At 45.1% G+C, this 21409-nt stretch overlaps 1 long non-coding RNA gene across 5 annotated transcripts; it reads left to right on the top strand.

The window, feature by feature from the left end:
* Window positions 1-2336: 2336 nt before the first annotated feature.
* LOC139050440 (uncharacterized) lies at window positions 2337-21344 on the top strand. Of its 5 annotated transcripts, XR_011508876.1 has the most exons (4): window positions 2508-2545; window positions 2658-2736; window positions 5704-5778; window positions 21262-21344. It is a non-coding gene; the product is annotated as an uncharacterized lncRNA (long non-coding RNA). The 5 variants fall into 5 exon arrangements; XR_011508877.1 differs by lacking the exons at window positions 2508-2545; window positions 2658-2736 and adding an exon at window positions 2337-2377; XR_011508874.1 differs by lacking the exon at window positions 2658-2736 and having other exon boundaries at window positions 2468-2545.
* Window positions 21345-21409: the final 65 nt, after the last annotated feature.

Raw genomic sequence — 21409 nt, 5'->3', positions numbered from 1 at the left:
TACCATTTGTTAAAGGACATAACAAAGGGAATGATATGGCGGACTTATTAGCCAAAGCGGCTAGTACAGTAGGAGAGATTGTCTATTTACCGGCTACCAAAACATTTATTAGAAAACAACTCAATAGTTTAGTGAAGGACAAATGGAACAAGTTATGGCAAAACGAAGGAAAAAACAGCTATACTTATGAATGGATAAAAATGTTAGAACAATCCCAGATAATATTATAAGCAACTATTATACATCCCAAGCAATATCAGGTCATGGGAGATTTCCCCATTACTTTCGTAGGTTCCACTTGTCCAACACGAATATATGCAAATGCCAACACGCCGCCTCAAATTTTGATCACTATTTGGAATCATGCAGGTTCACAGAAACCCAGCGAAAAAATTTTGTTAAACTTATTGGAAATAACCCACAGCAAAGGAAACCAGAAATAATAAAAAACAATCAAGGTCTTGAAATTATTGAGGAAATAACAAAGATAAGTGCAGACACTATCCCACAAATTTACTTTTACTAAATCACTAATATTTTAATTCACTTCACACGATTATTTAGTTGATACACAGGCCTGATGTTATACGGAAGGAGAACCGACCCTCGGAAGGGCTATGTGTAAGACGCAGTTTCGTCCGACATCAGGTACAAACAATACATTCCTACCTAGTTTTAACACGAGAAAGCTCGCGGGATCACTTGTGCCACTCCTAAGATATTATAGAATAATTCCCGCAGAAAAGAATTTTTAACAGCAAGTGTGTGTGTGTGTGTGTGAAAACATTTATTGTAATGAGGTGCGGATGCTCGACTTCTTAAGCCATGGCGGGCCGCTCCCACGTTGGCACTGTAAGGCCAAGCCTTTCAGCGACATCATGAGCCCTCTGGACGGCCCTTAGTTGGTCCTGAAACAATGGGCTTTGAATACTTTTCTCCCATTGTGTCCATTGTTCAACGAGGTTGGGGAAAGTCGCGGGACACCCCGCCAACATATGTCTGATTCCAATGATGCCATTACAACCGTTGCAGTCTATCTTAATCTCCCTCTCTGGATATATTTTATTAATGGTGTACGGTGTGGGATATGTACCTCTTTGCAATAAGCGCAATGAGACTGCCTGAGCAATGTTCAGTTTTGAATGTGGCAATGGGAATTGCCTGCGTCCTAAATTGTAGTGTTTGGTAATGTCATTGTATGTTATTACATGATGTCAAGATTTCCTGGCTTGATGGTGAACGGCTCGGTTGCGACTGTCACGGTTAGCAAGTCCTCGTGCCAAGTCATGAGCAACCTCATTGAGGTTTATCAAGTGCTTTACACTTTTAAAGTTGGGAATATCCTATACTACAACCAAGAAGAGGAGGCAAGAAACCTCTTCGTGTTCAACTCTTCGAAGCAAGATCCTTTGAAGTTCAAGTAGAAAATCAAGGCAAGCAAGCCTCAAGACTTCAAGGAGAAGTAAATTGTGATCAAGACGAAGATATATTTATGGAAATCAGTGTTCAATAAATCCCGCACCAACCCGCTCCCTGGCTGTGGTTTCGCCGAGGGTGATGATTATTACTTCTTTTCTCTCTTCTACTTTTCCTCTTTCTCTCCTTTTTATTTTTTTCAAAAGAAAGCTATTTGGGTACCTCCCCTCATTTTTTATATTATATTCGACTTTCTCCTCACACCTGCGATACATTAGTGGTGCAGGTCGAGGCATCTCTCCTTTATGCCTCTCTCACTTTCTGTCCCTATCCTCACTGTTATCATCAGCGTTTCCACGGCCTGCGGCTGCCGGTTTGGCTGGGAGGAGGTTTTTTCAACTTTTCAACACTCTAACCCGTGAGTACTGCTTCCAATTTTGGTACTCCTCCATTATAAAGGTCTCAGGCATCGTCCATCGCAAAAATTTGCTTTCTACACGCAGTAGAAGCTGAAATATTAGCTATTTTCGTCGCGTTTTGTCCCCCACTGGCGGTCATTACCCACCTTGGGTCTTCAAACAGCCATAATATTTTTCTCACAGCGTTTTATCGAGAACCAAAGATATTACCAGATTCCCTGGGACCTGAAGAATCAAGAGTGACCATTGCCAGCAAAAAGAAGCGTTTTCTGACCGAAAATCACCTTGTTTACTTCGTTTTTTTGCCGCCAACGTGGGCGCAGCCAACTTAAGAAAGGGGCCACTCGTCTACAAAGGCATATCTCGGCGACTTTTCGTCCTACGAAGATGATTTTTGTATTAAAATACCCAGAAAATTGAGAAGATAGCCGCAGGATAGTCGTGGACGCTGTGGAAGGGAGAAAATCATCCGCCACTGTACAGGACCTGAACATCGCCCCCGAGTGCTCCGATGTCGCTGCGCATGCGCAAGGTGAAAGGAGGTGAGAAAGGAGGTTAATACGTTTGTACCGGATGTGACGCATGAGACGCTTGTTCTTTTTACTTTTCTGAGAAAGGTACTCTCGAACTCAGGCATTCTTGCTCGATGCGTCGTTGCGACGGCGATTTGATTTGCGATTGCGAGGGCGGTAATGGCGGTTGAGACGCAGGTAAGGCACGTTTTTCCTTTCTCGGCTTTTGTGGGTAAAATCGCGGGCGGGCTTTGCGTTCTTTATTGTGCCCGATGGCTTGAACCCCGTAATCTAAAACTCTCTATTTTAGGCTTGTTGCTTCATCATGGAGGCGAGGTTGCGATGCGTATTTGACAGGACACACGAACGGTGGAGACGTAAACTCCATTGTGAGTCCTTCGCGTTCTTTTAAGCTCGCTTTGCGTTCTTTATTGTGCCCGATGGCTTGCACCCCGTAATCTAAAGCTCTCTATTTTAGGCTTGTTGCTTCATCATGGAGGCGAGGTTGCGCTGCGTATTTGACAGGACACACGAACGGAACACCATCTCGCACACAAGGGTGTGTTGCGTTTGCGACCTTTGTGTCCTGTTAGAAATTATCCAGTGCAACTTCGCAACCGGAATTTCCAACAGCCGTTTCTGCAGTGTTTGCATCGGCGATTAAAAAAAAAACGATGGCTGCACCCCGCGCAAACAAAGGTATGATCGAAGCGCCGCTACCCGAGTCATCGCCGCCGCAACGGAAGTTTTGTAGGAGACCAAACCGACGTCTACCGACTTGCAAGTTCTCGCTCCATGGCAAGGACCGTTCCTCACTGAATTCATCGCTAAGATCTGAAAGCTCGTGATCGATGACAAATACAAAGCCAAATTCACCGGGGCTCAACAGTTACACGAGTAAATTTGCCGCGCCATCAGCCGGTTTCGTTTCCGTATTAATTCCCGCGCCGTCATTGGATCACTGCAGCCGGCAGTTAGCGAGGACAGCAGTCGGTACACCCAGGCCGACCACCTGGTTAGTCGTCGAACGCCGGCGCACACAGCTTAAGGGTCAACTTGGAAAGTCGCAGTACGTGAGCACGAGGTTAAAGTGATCTAGAAGGTTTTCGCAGTCATTAGCCGGAATCAACAAGTCATCCATGTATCACAGTGCCACTGTGTGCCGTGAAGAACCAAAAACTTTAATGAGTTGCTAGACTGTACCTGGACCATTTTTTAGCCCAAACACCGTAGCTTAAAGTGTCCAGTTTCAACTGGAATTATGGATGCAGTCCTGTTCGATTCCTCTCCGAAGAATCTGAAAGTAGATGTTTGCATAGTCCAACACACGTAACATTCCTGCGCCTGTGAATTGTTGCAGCTGGTCATCAATTATTCTGGCGCACTCAAACTGTTGAGCTGTCAATAGTCTACCACTTGACGTCTTTCTCCATTTTTCTTCTCTACTAGCAGAACAGGACTAGCGTAGGTGTATGTTCTCTCAGTTACAATGCCAGTAGCCTTCCATTCCTTGACAATCTATTGGATTGCTTCACTTTCCGCTGCATTTGACTTCTATGATCTGCTACACACTGGTTCCTCTGTAATCGACATTTTGAGTTCATTGGTACACCGCAGCTCTGATAGATTCAATACAAAGTAATCCTGGTACGTACTCATTCATCTGTTTCAGCAGTGCCTCTCTTTGTTATACATTGATGTCCTCCCCAGTGTTCATCATGCTGTTGTTCATGGGTTTATGCTGAGGTGCAGCTTTTACAGGAACTAACTTGTCCTCATGCAACAGTTCACCATGTGAGAAAACTTCCCTTCATCAGCTTTGGGTCTTCATGCTTATCATTACACACAGGTACTTCAATCTATCAGCCTTCAATGCAAAGCAGTACTCCTGTATTAGCCCCACTATGCTTGATGTCTCCCATCTTTAATAGCAGTTGCCTCTTTCATCCAACACACACGTCTTCCGCAGTACAGCTCTTTCTTTCAGATTATAGTGGTTCCTCAGCTGTTTTGTTCTGAGCCTGGTTGATATTACAAAAGGGTAGTTCATCTGTATTAATGAATCCTCAGTTCATTCCCTATGTGCAGGTACACTGCGATCTTGATCTCTCCATGTACTGTCAACCAACATGTCAACAAGCAATGCCTTGTCAACAACTATCACTTTCACTTGTTTGCACATGATGTCCTAATTCTATGTCAGCCTTTTTGTAGTTCCTGTGGAGTGCACAGGCTCATAAATGCTGCTCGTTCCAAACAGCTGGGTGATGCATATTGCAGTCTGAGCTTCCTGGATAGCTCAACGATAATTTGAAAGAGCCACTGACTGTCGCTGTGTTGAGAAACTTAGCTGTGCCACCATCACTCTTGCTTGTAGTCCTCTTCTAGGCAGTTACCTACAAGGTTTGTTGTCGTGCAGTCTCTTGCATAAATTCTACGCCTGTCACAGTTTGTTTCCTTTATCTCGCTGATGGCTTTCAGCAGCTTTCTTCACACTAGTTGGGTCTGTTGCATATTTAGTGTTATTTCCTTCACATGGCAATCCTGCACGAATGTTGCTCAGGTCTTCATGGGCTCAGTAGCTGGTTGCTGTGGTAAGCGTGAACTAGCCCAAGGTCTCGAGCATGATTGCTTGAAATGAGGCATCATGGCATGCCAATTGTCTGGCTTGTCTCATTGCAATGCCTTCAGGACCCTGGCTTTTTGTATTCTTTCAATTCATTGTAAATCGGCCAACAGATCGTCATCATATTTGTGCAATTTTTTTGATAACAAGAGGTGTCTCTGGACTACAGACCTATGCAGATCTGTTCCTTCGTGTCCCCATGCCCAGGCCCAGTGCTTTGCATAGTCGCCTTGTCTCCGTGAAATATGCTGTTGTGAATTCACCTTTCATCTGGGTGCACATTTGCGTCTATTTCTCTACTGTGCTGGTCTCGCTGACAAAGGCCTTCCTAAATGTAATCTTGAACTCACTCCATGTCTTCAGGTTTTCAACAGGAGCTTGCAGCCAAAATTGAGCTGGTCTTTTTATGTGGAGCTTAGCCGTCTCCAACCTAAAGCTCTCTGGCCAGCCATGCGTCAACACCGCCATTGTGTCAACAATTTCAGACAACCGTCTGCCTTGTGCACGGTGTCTTCGCTGTCAAAATCTGCAGCGACCTTGATAAGAACAGGCATCACGTGGAAAGTATGCTTTTTTTCTATTAATTAAAACAGTTTTCTGTTCTATTTGAGTAAAGCCTCCATGCAGGAGGACATGCTTGAACTGTGCAGAGATAACATCGGAGTGTTCACCTTGCAAGTGTCACGCAGCACACAAATTGGTTTTCACTGTTTTTCTACTTTTCCCATAGGTTGCACTAGGCCTTGCCACCACGATCATCCAAACCTTCTTGCATCATGTCTACAGACGAACCTCGGCGCAAGTTGTAAGTGAATCTCACTTCTAAAGTGTGTTGACGTTATGTCCACACAGGTTTAATTGAAAAATACAACACATTTTTAATGAAACATGCAAAAGGAACTAATGCAAGTCAGTCATGTGCACAGGGCACTCATCTTCTTGGTGATGTCGATATGCTTGTTGCCAGACCAAGTTTCCTGCAATTCGATAACACACCAATGCAGCGCATGCAGCCACAGAAGTGTCAAGACCGAGGCTTGGCACAGCGTCAGCTAATCCCCAACGACGACTAGTTAGAACCGCAAGTTGCTCAACCGCCATCAAATATTTATCATTATCTGTGATGCCAAACTTGTCGCCAGTCAACGTGTATGGAACATGTCTGTGACCAGCCGCGTCGTAGAAACCGATTTAGACGATGACCCATGCGCATTTGCCCGCTTGCGCTACTTACTGCACAGTCAGGGCCACTGGGAACCTGCCCTAGCACTGCTACAACCACAGCTGAAAAAATCTCCCTTTTCCACCTCATATCACCGTGGCGGCGCACAGACAACACCACACTGGTGAATCAATGCTCGAAACTGTACTCACAACACCAGAATATTGACAGAGTCAAGGCATTCGTTAGACCTTCAACAAAGAACAAGACACAAGCTACCACAACAAGCACCACAAGGATAGCAGCTCTGCCATTAAGAAATACCGCTAAGTACAGCCACCCTGGTTCGGGTTATTGCAGCACGACTGCTATTGTATAGGGGACGTCGCAACCCTGACCACTGTCGTATGTGACCCTAGGACATCTCCAACCAAGCTCACCTTCATCGACTTGCAGAGCTACATCCCACTGACGATACCGGCAATTGCAGCACCACTATAAGTGGTAGGAATTTTCTGCGGGCCAATCTACTGCTGTGCTGAAACACCCTTCAATGCAAAAGTATACATCCATGTCTTTTCTTGTGCTGTGACAAGGGCAGTATGCCTGGAGTTGACCAGACAACAGCACAAGCATTTTTACTTGTCTTCAGGTGCTTGGCAGCATGTGATGGAATTTCTGCTGTCATGCACTTCGACAACATAAAAGCATTTTATGCAGTGCCAAGCAACTGTTCTCCCTTTTCGAAAATAACCAGGACTATGCCAGCGCCCGCCAAATCCAATGGCACTTCATTGAATGTGCACCACGGTGGGGAAGCTTTTGGCAGAGTGTAATCGGTAAGGTTAAGGACGCACTAAAATGCTGCCGAGATGGAGCAGCTTCAGTTATGAGCTACTCACTGTGCTTGCTGTCTGCTCACTTATTTTGAGAATCCAGAATGACGTTGCATCTACAAAGGTCCTGATGCCTTAGCACTTTTTAGTCAGTGAGCATCTCGTAACTTTGCCAACAGAGTGAGAAAACTGTTACTCTTAGGGCCAGCACACTGCAGCTTCGACCGCGAGCTCAGCATTAGGGGGAGCTACTTTGGAGGAAGAAACAATGTCTTCTGGTTTCTGCACACTCCTCACCACAGCACGCCCAACTAAAAGCCAGACGATCTTGTTGTTGTTGGGGACAAATGCGCCTTCTCTGGCATGGGAAATCTGCCGTCATAAGGCAGTTGCAGGAAGAGACGGTATTGTGCAGTTTTTCCTGACACTTCTGACGTACGGCCAGCAGGTCTGTTGTCTTGTACAACGGCTCCACCTCCTGGAAGCACAAATGTGCAACACGGATGCGAGAGTGTGATCAAAATGAAGAATAAGAGGTTGAGAACATGCGGTCTTTTGTTCAGTATTTGTAGTTTGTTGAACATTAATAAATAAGGGCATTTACATGGGCAGTGTTAAAAAGGAAGAGATTAGAGTTAGTCAAGTACTTATTGAGAATTGCACACAAGGGGAAGGATTTCCTGTTTGTTTCACACGCTGTCATAGCACTAATGGATGAAAGCAACTCACTGCAGGAAAAATGTCCCCTGTATTTTAATACCAGCCATTATTTACATAAGGCACGCCGTAGTGGCGGCCTCTGAATTTTGACACCGTGATGTTCTTTAACATGTCCCAAAATCTAAGTGCACATGCGTTTTCTATTTCGCCCCAGCCGAAATGCGGCTGCCACAGTTGGCAGCAAATCTGCCACCTCTATCGATGCCATAGCTGCAGAGCTACCTCAGCGGGCTCAGAAATGTTGATTTGACATGCGATCCCTTCCGTAATGTCGCCTGGATCCTACAGTGCACTTTAATTAATGCTTCAATTAATGCTTAACTATACCTTTATAGTTACAACAGCTTCTGCGAGGCGGCCACTGGCGTTAAAATTGCTCGGCATGTGATGCTTCTCTCCCATGACTGCAACACATTGCCTGCAGCTGTGCAATACAGTGGAATCTACCGTAAAGTTTGGGTGCGAGTTGCAAGCAAATTTTTAATTAAGCTGCGGCTTTATGGCAGCATGCACCATGCTGCCCTTAAGCGACACTTCTGCAACTCGTCACGTGTTAGCTCAGTGCACATGCACTGCACAAACACTCCATTCAATGAGCTTCCTTTAATTACAACAAATTCTAGAGATTTGACTACTTAAAGTGGTTGTTAAACATAATTCCATAGCTTTTTCTGTAGTACTTGCAATATCGTGCGAACATAAATCGCACATTACATTTTTAACCGATAATGGAACTCTCGACGGGAGGTTTCCTGCGAAAAAACGATCTTTCTAATGTGGGCATTCACTCAGTGTTCAGATTCTTGCCCACTCAGTGGCCAGGTCTTGATTACAGCATTTATAGGCACCGTATCGCTATCGTTGGTTTTGCACTGCGAAAGCATCTGCTCTGCAGCTTTGCGCAGGCTTTAGGTAAGCATCTTTAGAGATCAGGAAGCTTTTGTACCTCTCCCGACCTGAACATTACGTTGAGGGTTTCCTATTTACTGTGCGAAGTGAGACAAAGAAATGAGCATAACAATCTGTTACCATACATCAAATAATAAAGTTGCTTGCTTTGTAATTTTTTTCAGAAGCATACCCTCAAGCTCAACGTTGTTGCTCATGTTCGCTTCACAGTAGTTGCCATATTGTTTATTTTGGTAGACAAAGGTGATCATGCCGGTTGCAGTAACGCTGAATCTGGAGCAATTGTGCCTGTATAGTACACATTTGCAGCATTTGTGTAGGCTTATGCAGTTGTGCCGTTTGTCTCTTAAAACGGTGTGTTGACAGTCGCACTCTATCGGCATTATGTTTGTGCTGGTGAAACACGCCTTTCCATTTCTCAGACCACCGGACGCACACAATTTAACCATGTCATTGTAGGCGGTGTATTCACTTTTGAAGTACTTTGTTGTATTTGGTTTTTTTCCTTGAAAAGGCAGCAAGGACCAGGCTGGAATTTCCAGAGGCAGGCTTTAAATCCTCCAGAAGCCCACCCTTCCTCCCATTTTATATGCTATTCAGCTTTGGAATATTTACCAACTTGTGCACTATTTGGACTCCTAGCCAAATAATACAAGTTCAATATTATGCAGCCATGTTGTATTTCTTTTACATCATACTACCATTAAGAGGGAAATTTACCAAGAGGGCTCCTACCTAAACACATGGTAACAGAGAAATAGTTCTCCACAACCACTGCACCAACGAAAAAGTAGAAATCTAGCGACCTTTGGAAGACAAATTTTGATTTCTGCCAGCAATTTCTGAGACGGGGAAATTTTCAGAAAACAAAACTCAACATATCAATCCACTCGGCAATGAAAAAAACAAAAATGTCAGTTACTACTCAGCATCTAACAGTACATATATAAAGCAGGCAAAATGTATGTATTATACATGGCCTTCAAGTATACCACTATGTAACTGGGACTTTTGCTAAACCCTCTTAAACATTGTAACAAATTCACAACATACTATAAAGGGGGTTTATTACGTGACAGGCCAATGACAGGTAGAGGGCTTCACCAAGCAGTCTCTAATGTTGAATTCCAATGGCAGATCCAGATCAAGTTTTTCTGCTCTGTATGGAGCAATCCTATTCCAATGGCAGATTGGGACAAGCTGCTGATCCCGGATTGCTCCGTGGAGCAAAAATATTTGCTCCGCCGAAATCCGCAGATTTGACCGGAAGTCCTCGTGACGTATTTCCTTCACCCTCCTCTGCTTCCTGTCACGGTTGCCTGGTTCCGGTCGCGGGCAGCTATGGATGCCGCTTTGCGTCGTGCGATTTTGTTCGCGCTCCTAGACAGCTCCGACTCGGACAGTACAATTTCCAAGTCGAGTGATGATTCTTCTGACATGGACAGTGAAATGGGGTGGTCGGTTGTGCTTCCAAGCGCTTGTTCCTCTCTATTGCAGCGCCCTCTCACTTCGTTTTCCTGTACTAAGTGCCCCCGCGGGAGCGCACGCATTCCCTTTGCAGATATGGTGCGAGCAGATGAGAATGATCTCAGTCGGAGCGACGCACTCCGTTCGTGATCCGTCCGAGCGCGCGTGATCTACCATTAGAATTCAACATAAGCTCGCATCTGTGGCACGTGATGCTGTTGGCAATCCTGCCTACGTCCGGGCGTTCTTAGTCTGAAGATGAGGCCGCAGGACATGGACGACTTTGCAGTTATGACGACGCATGCCAGGGGCTCTATGAGTTAGTTGAAGGGAGAAGTTCGCTGCAGAATGCGGTATGGTCCATCGTAGTTAAGAAGAAGTTTTTAAGCGCGGGTCTGTGCGGGCAACCAAATGAGGGTTCCTGCTAAGAAGGTTGGAGTCAAGTTGCGAGCATTGTGTTTTCATTTAGGCGTTTCTGATCGTCCGAAGTGAACCGGCGGGCCAACTGACAAGATTCTTCAGCTTGTTTTGCAACGTCCAAAATTTGCAAGCATTCTGATGGGTCTGGTCGGTAAAGCAGAATGGTATTGATTGTATGACGGCCATAAAGTAGAAGGGACAGAAACCGGTAGTGGCTTGCATTACGGTATTGTAGGCATAGGTGACGAATGGAAGGACTACGTCCCAATTGGAGTGATTGGATGGAATGTACATAGTGAGCATGTCACCATTGGTTTGCAGGTGACAGAGATAGGAAGGCGCAGCCTCGGTGGCTGAAGAGTTCACGAGGGCCTCTGTGACCAAGCACAAAACAGTACAGTATAAAAGAGGCGATTTCCTGCGCTGTAGCAGCTGGGAGTGCAGCACAGGGGCGTAGCCCGGGGGAAGGGGGGCGGAGGGGCTTACGAGGCTTCAGCCCCGCCCCCCTCCAAAATTTTTTCACGCTGTCCATGCACCGCCGACCAAAGCAACTTCCGGCACCAAAAATCATTCTGGATTTTGTCTAGAATGTCATTTTCAAGCTCTAAAAATGCATTTCACCGCGAACATTGTGAACTCGGGCTCGATTTCGCGGCAACGCCCATGTACCGGGAGTCGCATAACAGCAATTAGCCCCATATGAGCCCAAAGTTTCAAAGGCGTTCTGTTGACAAACAGGCTCGTTACGGCATGTCACAGAGCGCATTGATATCAATTCCGAAATTTTATGGGTATAAATCTCAAACTTTTGATGTGAATGCTGCGCTTTAGATTTTCAATTTCGGAACTTTGTGGCTTTAATGTTTTTATAAACATTTGACGCCAAAGGTTCATTGACTATTCTAAAGTCTTACATTGGAACGTACAACGAGACAAGCCAAATCAACACACTATTAGACAAGTTGACAAAGCACGCAGCGAGGTCTGATGAGACGAAGCGTTGTGGTGGTTCATTTGTGCCGTCATGTCACATGAAAAAATATCAAAATATTTTTTCACCTACGCCAAAGCACCCATGTCAAGACATTAAAGCCAGCCAACGTAACTACGTTATTTATTTTTTCTACTTTGACATTTATTCACGAGGATACACTGAGCGCCTTCAATTTTTTTGTTCTCGCTACCCTACCCGCGGGCTGCCAGAGGCAGCCAGAGCGCATACGTTTTTCTCGTGTTGCCTTGACCACTGCGCTGCGCACTTCGGTTCGGTTTGCCCTGGCCGAGTGGATTTTTGCCTGGCAGAGTTTTGGACGCTTTCTGGCTACCACACGAGAAAAAGAAATAAAGGTCGCTCGCTGCCATCACTGGGGACTCAACGGATTGCACCGCGTTCGCTTGAGCGCAACCTCTCCAGAAAGCCTTGTCACGCCGGTGTAGGATACCGAGCAGTATGCGTATGGTTCTTGGCGGACCAAGCGTCTCACGTTTTTTTTCTATATTTCTTCTGTAGCCACATTAGGTGCGCAGTATACGCATTCGATTGTGGCCAACATATTTTCCTTTGCGTATTTTCATTTCGGTGCCCCCGCCCCACAAAAGGAAAAAAAAAGGTACATTGTTGTGGCGCAGCGAATTGTCGCATGGTGAAAGTTCGATTTTGTTACTTCTTCGTGTGCGGAAAGTAATGAGTCATGGGACGCTTCAGTTGCCGGATACTCTTATTATATTATTGCGATAGCGATTATATGGATACTCCAGGTGCTTTCCTGCCGTTATCGTCGCCCTCATGTTTCGTATAAAGACCAAGAGCGATAACAATGTTGCCAAGCGCCGCATGCTGTATGTGCGAGTGAAAGCGCAAGGGTAGGGGGGCTGGAATGGGTGAGCCGGCGATGGTGACTGTGTTGTGTGCGCAAAGGAGAAAAGCGGAGAGCAAGCTAGCCATCTTCCGTAGCGCGCGATACATCGGCGGGAGTGGATGGAATGGGGGCGGTATCTAGGATTCTGTGAATCTGATTTGCAACATGTTTATTTGCCTTGTTTGACGCATTATATTACCGTGACTTTTTGTTAGATACGTAGATTTATTGGATACTTTTTTGATATATTTATATATCTTGTTGCGAGGTTTCGTGTACGTGCAGTGAACTTTTTTTCCAGTGATACTTTCTTGCCCTTTATCAAGCTCTATCATTGCATTTGTGTATCCCATTGCACCTTTGCATTTGTAATGTACTAGGGCGAGTCAAATGAAAGTGAGCTAACCCGCCCCACGCAATAATAGTTCGGTTCATTATTTGCGAGGCACGTGCGTAGAAGAGAGGGATGTCTCATTTACAAAAGTGACACGCAGGTGTGAGGATAAAGGTTCTGTAATGCTCTCATACATTCAGTTGAACATGGTTGCGTGACATATTGGAAACTCCAAAAGTTGAACAGCGTGGTGCCATGAAGCTTTTGACTGCGGAAGGTATTTTCCAAAAAGAAATTAGACGCCATATGGCTGCCGTGTACGTTGAACATCGCATTTAATTGGCCAATGTTAAGCTTTGGAGCACACTGTTCAAAGAAGGACGTGAAAATTGCAAAGACGATCCAAAACGGTGCTAAATTCCATCGTGAAATCAAAATTGCAAAGGTTGATGAGCTGATGAGACAAGGACGGAGGATAAGCACCGATGAACTGGCAAAGCATGAGAACGTCAGTCAAGCTTCGGTTCACGCCATCATTCATGAACATCTCTGTTATCGGCTTTTGTGTGCGCAATGGATGCCCAAGATTTTGAACTACCACCAGAAGACTGAGAGGTTCGGCGCTGCCTTGACTCATCTCATCCAGTATCAATCACAATGATGGTGGCGACTTCTTGTCTACAATTGTGATCGGGGACGAACCATGGTGTCACAATCACGAGCCTGAAACAAGACGGTAAAGCTTACAGTGGAAACATTCGAATTCACCACGCCAAAAAAAAGCAAAGGCCATCATTTCTGCTGGAAAGGTGTTGTTGATTTTTTTTTCTTCAATCGTCAGGGACCGTTACGGATAGAATTTGCTAAATCTTGAGAGACTATCAATTGTTTCCGATTCTGTGAAATGCCGGAACGGCTGCGTGTTGCAATCAAGAACAAACAACGTGGAAAATTGACGGATGGGGTCATCTTGTTCCACGAGAATGCCCGTCCCAACATCACTGATGTGTTTAATACAAAACTGGAAAAGTTCAAGTGGAAAACGCTGCAACATTCGCCATAAAGCTCAGACCTGTCGTCTTGCGACTTCCACATTTTGGGGCAACCGAAAAAAAAAAACTGTTCAAGGGAACCAGATACGTGCCGGATGATGACGTGAAAGAGTCAGTTGCAGACTTTTTAAAGCAGCAACCCAAGGAATTTTATGAGACTGGAATCACGCGACTCTTTAGTCAATGGGACAAATGTCTAAATTCGCATGGAGGCTACTTTTAAATAAAGTACCCCGTTTGTCATATCTTCGCATTGGCTCACTTTCATTTGACTCGCCCTTGTATATTGTGCAGAACTCCTGCTTATTATACGTGCTCTCTGTTGCGACTATAATTTCGGTGAAATTACGATACACGGCCGGTGACAGCTGCTCCTGCGTAATACATTGGAATGAATGCCAACGTCATCGAGATTATCAATGCTACATCGACTATCGGTTACCGTGCTTACATTATGTTGCATACGCACATAATGTAAGCACGGTTCTTGAATGACAAAAGTTTCATTAACAGCTTTGTCCTAAACTTGTTCATTTCATATCAGGGGCATGCACTGCTTTGCTGCTTTTGAACTGAAATAGTTCTAAAAATAGTGTGATATTTTCTTTATTAAATAGACAAAAAATGGAAGTATTGATATCAGTTATTTTGGGCACAATTTTCGGAACATACAAGTAGATTTTTTTATGAAAAATGACATATTTTACTTATTTTGACAGTGCGTAGCGTTCTAGAATTCGTTTGCAGCACCATTGGCAATGGCAATGCAATTATTGTTCATGTATTTGATCCCTCGACAAATTATTTAAGAGGAATGCTTAGCTCGGGCCCAACTCCGACGCGGCCTATTCAAATACATGTGAAACAAACGCCATCCTGAGATAATCTTTACATCGCTTTTAATGAAATTTGTTGCATTTGAGAGAGAAAGTTAAATTCTAGTGTCTGTTGGAAGTAGAATTTCGATTTAGGGCCGGAATTTTGTTTAAACTATTTCGAAAAATTCGAAAGTTCGAAAAGAATAGAAGCACGACGTTTACCATCTGATAGCTCTGCATCAAGAACAAATATCGCGGTTCTGTCGACGGCATCTATTACAACAGTCGAAGTGGACAAATTTGGTATGTCAGTTTGTATCTTACGTCAATTGGTTACAACGTGTACAAGGGTTCTGCAAAAGCCGTATTTCCATAATACTATTTTGTTAGATTCATGTGTAACATATCAATTTTGTCCGCTGTAGATGTGCTATTAGTAGAAATTCACAGAATTGTGATATCATTTTTCATTGTTCAGTTACAGAGTTTTAAACTTGATTGTCTCGTTCTCTGAAAATTTGCAATTTTGGCGAATTTTTAATTAAAAAAATTGACAACCTAAATGAGAAATTCTAACCCCGCAGTCACTAGAATTCAAGTTTTTCTTAAATGTAACAAACATCGTGAAATTTGGTGCAGTGGTTGCCGAGAAAAACGAATTACCCTTCTCAATGTATTTAGATAGGAGCACCTGAGCTTAACCCTTTGAAGGTTTTCTGTCCCGCAAGGTCTTTGCTGTACGGGTACGCTTTCGACCCTCCGTTTGAAATTGCGCGCCAGATGACGATGCATGCTCACTGGGAGGTGCTGTCACCTCTTAGGACTTATAAGAAGCGTTTGAAATGTGTGCTACCTTCTTGGGCACACATTTCAAACTTTTCGTTCGGGCTGCACACAATGTACCCCGAACGGTTCCCAAGCCCGGACTGCCCTCTGTGTGGCGATTATGCGGACTTCGAACATGTCCTGTGGGGCTGCGCCTGTGCCGGTCGCCCTTTCACTAAGAGGAAATGAAGATGATTAGGGCCCAGGATCACACTTCTCGAACCCTGGCAGTCCAGAGGGCTCGCGACAGGGCCGTCAGGTTCCACCTGATGGTCCCCGAGTGGGCCTAGCCAGGTGGCGTGGAGTTTGCTTACGTCTATAGTGGTCAAAATAAAGTTGTTGCACTCACTCACCTTCTTGGGGAGATAAACGGAACTGACTTCTAGCTTCAACGCGTCGTGCAGACTGCGGCAACACCCCTTTTGCGGTTTCGCTGCGTGATCGCAACGGAGGCGCGCGAAACATCATTTTTCTTTTTGTCGGCACGCTCTCGCAGAGGCGGTGGAAGTTGATTTCTATCTTGATTGGCGCTGCTTTTAGCTTGTTTATAACCGCTGCTCACGAGGTATTCTCGCTCTCAGCGGCAACGCGCATATGCGAGAGGGTGCCTCAGATCTCTCTGCCCAAGGCAGCTGCACGCAGAGATCTCGTGTGCGCCAACACAACTCGTCGCTTCAAGAGGAGAACAGACACATTTTAGGTGTGCAGACTGCGAAAAGGCGCTGTGCGTAGACCCGTGTTTCAAGAAGTACCACTCTCTCAAATACTATTGAACATTTTGCAGTTCTGAGTGATGCCGACACCAAAATACTGTTCCTAATTTTTTTTACTGTTTATTCCCGACTTTATACATCTTGTACATTCAAGATCCACAATAAAGTAATTTGACCACCTGGCAAAGTTTTTTTCAAAATAATTTGACCCTGAAATGGTTAAGCTTCCTCTGAAGGAGGATGCCGAGCTAAATGGAGGCGGCCAGATGGATCTTTTAAATTCGAAAGCCAACACAGCGCATGGCAGTCGGTCACTACATCATAAAAGCAGCCTTATAAGTTAAGGCGAAACTTGCCAAGCGCCCACACGATAGTCAAGCACTTCTTTTCCGTGACGCTGTAATTGCTCGCATAAGCCACGACGTATTCTGGCTGAGCAGGATGACACTGTGCGAGAATAGCACCGAGGCCTACACCACTTACGTCGTTATGTACTTCAGTAGGAGCTTGAGGGTCAAAATGGCAAAGGATGGTCGCATGCAGGGGCCACGAAGCAGTTAAAGGGCCCCAGAAACGGTTCGGAGAAATTTTGTAGACGCGTAGGGTATAGTTTAAGTAGAATATTCGCACCACAATTTAAATGAAGCATTACATATTAATGGAGCTACAAGCAATTACAAGTTACCCTACTCCCTAGCCATGTGTTTCCTCCTCACCTCGTTCGCCGAGCAATCGGGGCTAAGCTCCGCCTTCACTGGTTCTGTGTCACGACGCGACGTCACATCGTCCACATCCAGTTGTTTTGGAGCCCGCCCATGCGAAACCTCTCCACTAGCCGCTTGGCCTCGACCCCAAGCGAGAGCTATCGAAGCAGCTTGCGTTGCGAGCATTCTGTCTTAGCGCCGAACGTGTCAGATATTCCGGTAATCACACATAGCTGCACTTTTCGACAGAACGGTGGAGGCATAAACTCAAGCTGATGAAGGAACTTTAGCGTAGATGTACGAGAGCTGCCTGATGGGTCTCCATGGTCCAGCCACCCGTTGGGGCAGAGCTTAACCAGCCAAAGAAAGAGCTAATATTGCTCTAACCGAGTGTAAAACATTTTAAACATTTGCAAAATCGTGTTAACAATTACACTCCTGCGCAAAATTTGCACCAGCACCAAAGAAGAATACATTTTGTTACTGATACTGTGCCTGGTTGAGCTCTTGCCAACAGGTGGCTGCACCGTGCAGACCATTCACATTTGCGCTTCTGTTCATCCCCTGAAACGACACACAAGGGAACACGGCCAGGCCCTGTAAAGTGACGGCCGCAATCGCGAATCCTGGTGCTGATCGGATAGCGGCAACCCGATGCGCAGCAGCCAGTTCGCTTGTCTGCCGCCTTACAGAGGGACACGATGTCGCAGCTTAACATTTTGCCAGTTGCTACGTTTGTAGTCCACGACGCAACAAAGTCGAATCATAGTGCTCGCGGAAAGACAGACCGGCACTGATGGCGGAGCTCTCGTCAAAGATTGAGCACGTTGTAACACAAGCAGACGACACCTGCTGTGTGCTGGAAGTGCTTAAGTGTACTGAGATATTGTTCTTGTGCATTCTCCTTATGTTAGTTTCTCTTTATAAAAACAAATTAACTAACATTCCAACTATTACGAACATTTGTTTACCATAAAGTTGGAAAAATTATCGGATAGCTCGCCCCACTGGCGTCACATGGGTAGGGGCGGCTTAAAATTCCGCCGAGCAGTGTGCTGACATCGGCAGCGATGTGCATTTTTAAAACCTTATGATAAATTACACGCTTTACGTGGAGCACTTGGATGTGTCAATTACTGATCAGAAGGACCTACTCTAACGACTCAGTAAGTTTGTAGAAAATCATCAAAATCATTTAAGGGTCCCTTAAAGTGAGGGGTTATAGTATCTAGGCAAAATTTCGAACGAAGCGCTGGAAATAAGAGCATAAGCCAATGAAACTGCAAAGTTCTTTCACTGTAGTGGGCTTTTGAAATGCAGAGACGGCCTGCAATATCTCGGTATCCAGAAGAATGCCATCCTTGGCCGAGGATCGTCAACTTGCATGCGGCAAAGCAACATTCCTTGAGATTAAGCTGCAGACCGGCGTTGGTTAAGGAACTCGGTATGTGCTGAAGGCGGTGCAGGTCACACAAAACATCCTTTCGAATGTAGCAGGCATGGTGCAAAGTCTGAAAGGCATGACAGTGAACTCATATAGGCGATCTGATGTAACAAGCAGTTTTTGGGTGATCGGCCTTTGCTATCAGGACCTGCCAGTAGCCTGACCACAAGTCCAATGAAGAGAAGAACTCGGCTCTTTGTGTAAGCAGTCCAGAGCATCATCAGTGTGCGGCAATCTTGTTTAAGCGTATGGAACCGTCTTTCGTTGTGACAAGTACCACAGGAGAAGCCCATGGGCTCTGTGAAGGTTTAATCACGCCTCGACTGAGCATGTTGTCGGCCTAGTCGGCAATGATGCGGCATTCCGCAGCGGATACGCTGGGTGTCGATGTGCAGCCCAAGAATGCTTGTGTGATGTCACAAAAATTTTGGAAGTGCTGCAGACTTGTAAGAAGCTGGGATCGCTGTACAAGTGTCAGATCCTAGGCCATGAATGGGTTGAAGACATCTGTAGATGTTGCATCAGGAGCATAGAGGGTGCTCAGGTCAAGGACAGCCGCAGGGGGCACTTTGTTGGGTACGGATACACTCTGCATAGAGTCGATGGCCTCGACGTGGCCAAGGCATTCGTGACGAAGCAATGTGAGCAGGGATATAAACGGGCATTGTGCCGACACCAGTGGCGAGGGCAAAAATAGCAAAAAGCAGAGGAAGGGCTTTTCGGGCAATAAAAGGTCAGACGGCACGAAGAAGACCGTTCCATCGTAGATAGCACACCATGAGACTGGTTCAAGTGCTGACGAGCATGGCAGTATATTGGCGTCTCCCTTGACGACAAGGTTAGCAGAAGAATGAGGATCAATGAAGGCGAGGTCACTGAGCTGGGTGAATTCAACCTCAGCACGAGCGCAATCGATTACAGTGTTGGGGGAAGAGAGAATCCCATCCTAGAATAAATTGCGCGGGAGCACAATGAGAGCACTACAAATGCTATAGTGTACATAACGTCTTGAATCAGGACGCGGGCTGTACAGGCTGCGGTTGAGCACTTGCAGCCTGAAGCGACAATCCAGAAAGAGGAGTCGTTACCTTGCGAAGGGATAGGCAAATTGTGGCATCCATAACAGAAACAGCTGCACTGGTATCAACAAGAGTGACTTTAGCGACACCAACAAACATGTCAATAACATTAGCAGGTAAGGAACGAGGACTTCGGCATTTCGAAACTTCCACAGTTCTTGCCTCGAGAACTATGTCGTCTAGTTTCCTTCATTGTTAGAGATGGGTTGTCAACGCATTGGTGAATGTACCTGCACCAATCATAAAGGGGGTTTATGACGACGGGCTGATGACGGGCACTTCACTGAGCACTGTCTAAGCTCGTGCATCTGCGGCACTCGATGCTGTTAGCAATCCTGCTGCCTACATCCAGGGATTGTTCTTGATTACAATATAACCACTTTCCCCACCTTAGATGCTCAGATGGATGATGTTTATGTAACTGTCAGGTGTTCTTGGTGCACAGCAACATATTTGCAAACCTTGTGCATCTATTTTTTCTTTCAGATCAAGACATACATCAGTGAAAAAAAAATTGCAGTTTCACCAAATATTTAATGTGCAATTTTATCCTTTGTTTATGGTACGTCAATGAGCGACTTGACTGGCTGTTCAAACTATCAGGGATGAAGATGTGTAGATAGTGTTCTACTCCACGGCCATGCATGAAAAAAGTTCACAGCATTTGATGAGCCATAGCCGCACTAGAATGAGAGCACAATGTTAGCTGAATGGCCATGGAATGCCGTGATGGCCAGGCAGATGCAGATTCTTTCAGCCGGCTCCAGGTGATAACATAGCATTGTGGACTTCAGGGAGTGCTCTGGCCTTGAAACTTGTTCTAGGTGGCATTGCACTTGCACTATTCCAATGAGACAAAATGTCTAGTTTGGGCCATTGGGTATACCGCTGTAGATATGTAAATAGATGTATATTGGGATGTGGATTGCACCTGGTAGCAATTTGTCGAGCCCTGTTCAATTTAGAGGGACTGACAACCAATATATAAAAGGACCTAATTTTTTTTATGGCTATGCAAAGTTCAGCCTTGGTAGTATTTATAGATGCAGTGGTTATTTCTAAGAGCACATGGATATTTTGTAACCATTACTTTTGGTTTGAGCAGCTTCTGAAAGAGTCCCTCCTCCAGCAATGCCGATCACTAACCTTGGCAATTGTGAAAGCTGCCCATCATTCTACTTTCACAAGAGGGAGTGTGACTGCGGTTAACCACCTACATTTTGAGCTTTAAGCCATATTTGAAAACAAAAAGCTGGTACAATAAGTTTGCATTGTTGTACAGATATTATATTTGTAGGTTTTTCCACTAAGTGCATGCCAACGTCATGGCTGGCTAGCCCTCGTTATTGTTATGCTGTCGATAAACAAGCCAAGCCAACTCATCAAAGGCAGCGCCACTTTTGTACTCGCTACAAACAAAGGCCTATCTGCACATTGCAAGTTATAAAATGCTTATAACAAAAAAATTTGTACTGCATTTCAATACCAATGAAAAGACCAGGAAGCACATACACTAATAGCAGGTCACATTATAGGCCTCTTGTTTTTGCCACATAGGGTGCCACAGGTCACCTTCAATATTTTTGGTGAATTAAAAGTATAAATCCACATTTCATGAGAACATGGCCGATTTTAACCAGTGCAATAGGCAAGCTTTCCATCAGCAGGGTTATCTCAATTCATGTTCTAAGCGGTTGTCTGTCCCTTTAAATCTTGCATTATCAGGTACAAGGAGAGCTGTAGCTGTCGCAGCAAATCTCGTTTCTCAATTACACCTGGTATGCATAGTCTTCAAAAGCTGTGTTGGAACAGTATTGGTCTGTCCCATATTTTGTGAAATGCCTTTTTTTTTGGTTCGAATTCGTGTATGCTGAGTAGCTGCATTTGTGCATGCCATAGCTTTAGTTATCACCCATTTTGATTACCACTTCACTTTTTCTTTTCAGGGTTTTGAAGACTTCTAATACATCAACTTACCAGGAATACCAGGATCTTTGATAACCTTGCAACCAAAGCCCCCCCCCCCCCCCTTTTCTTACGATCTGATGTCTGCAAGCTCAAGACATTTAAATAAGCTGATTAAAACTACCTGCA

This window comes from Dermacentor albipictus, chromosome 10 (assembly GCF_038994185.2).
Source record: "Dermacentor albipictus isolate Rhodes 1998 colony chromosome 10, USDA_Dalb.pri_finalv2, whole genome shotgun sequence".
NCBI lineage: Eukaryota > Metazoa > Arthropoda > Arachnida > Ixodida > Ixodidae > Dermacentor > Dermacentor albipictus.
Note: the sequence above shows the minus strand (reverse complement) of the source record. Positions and strands in the feature narration are given on the sequence as shown.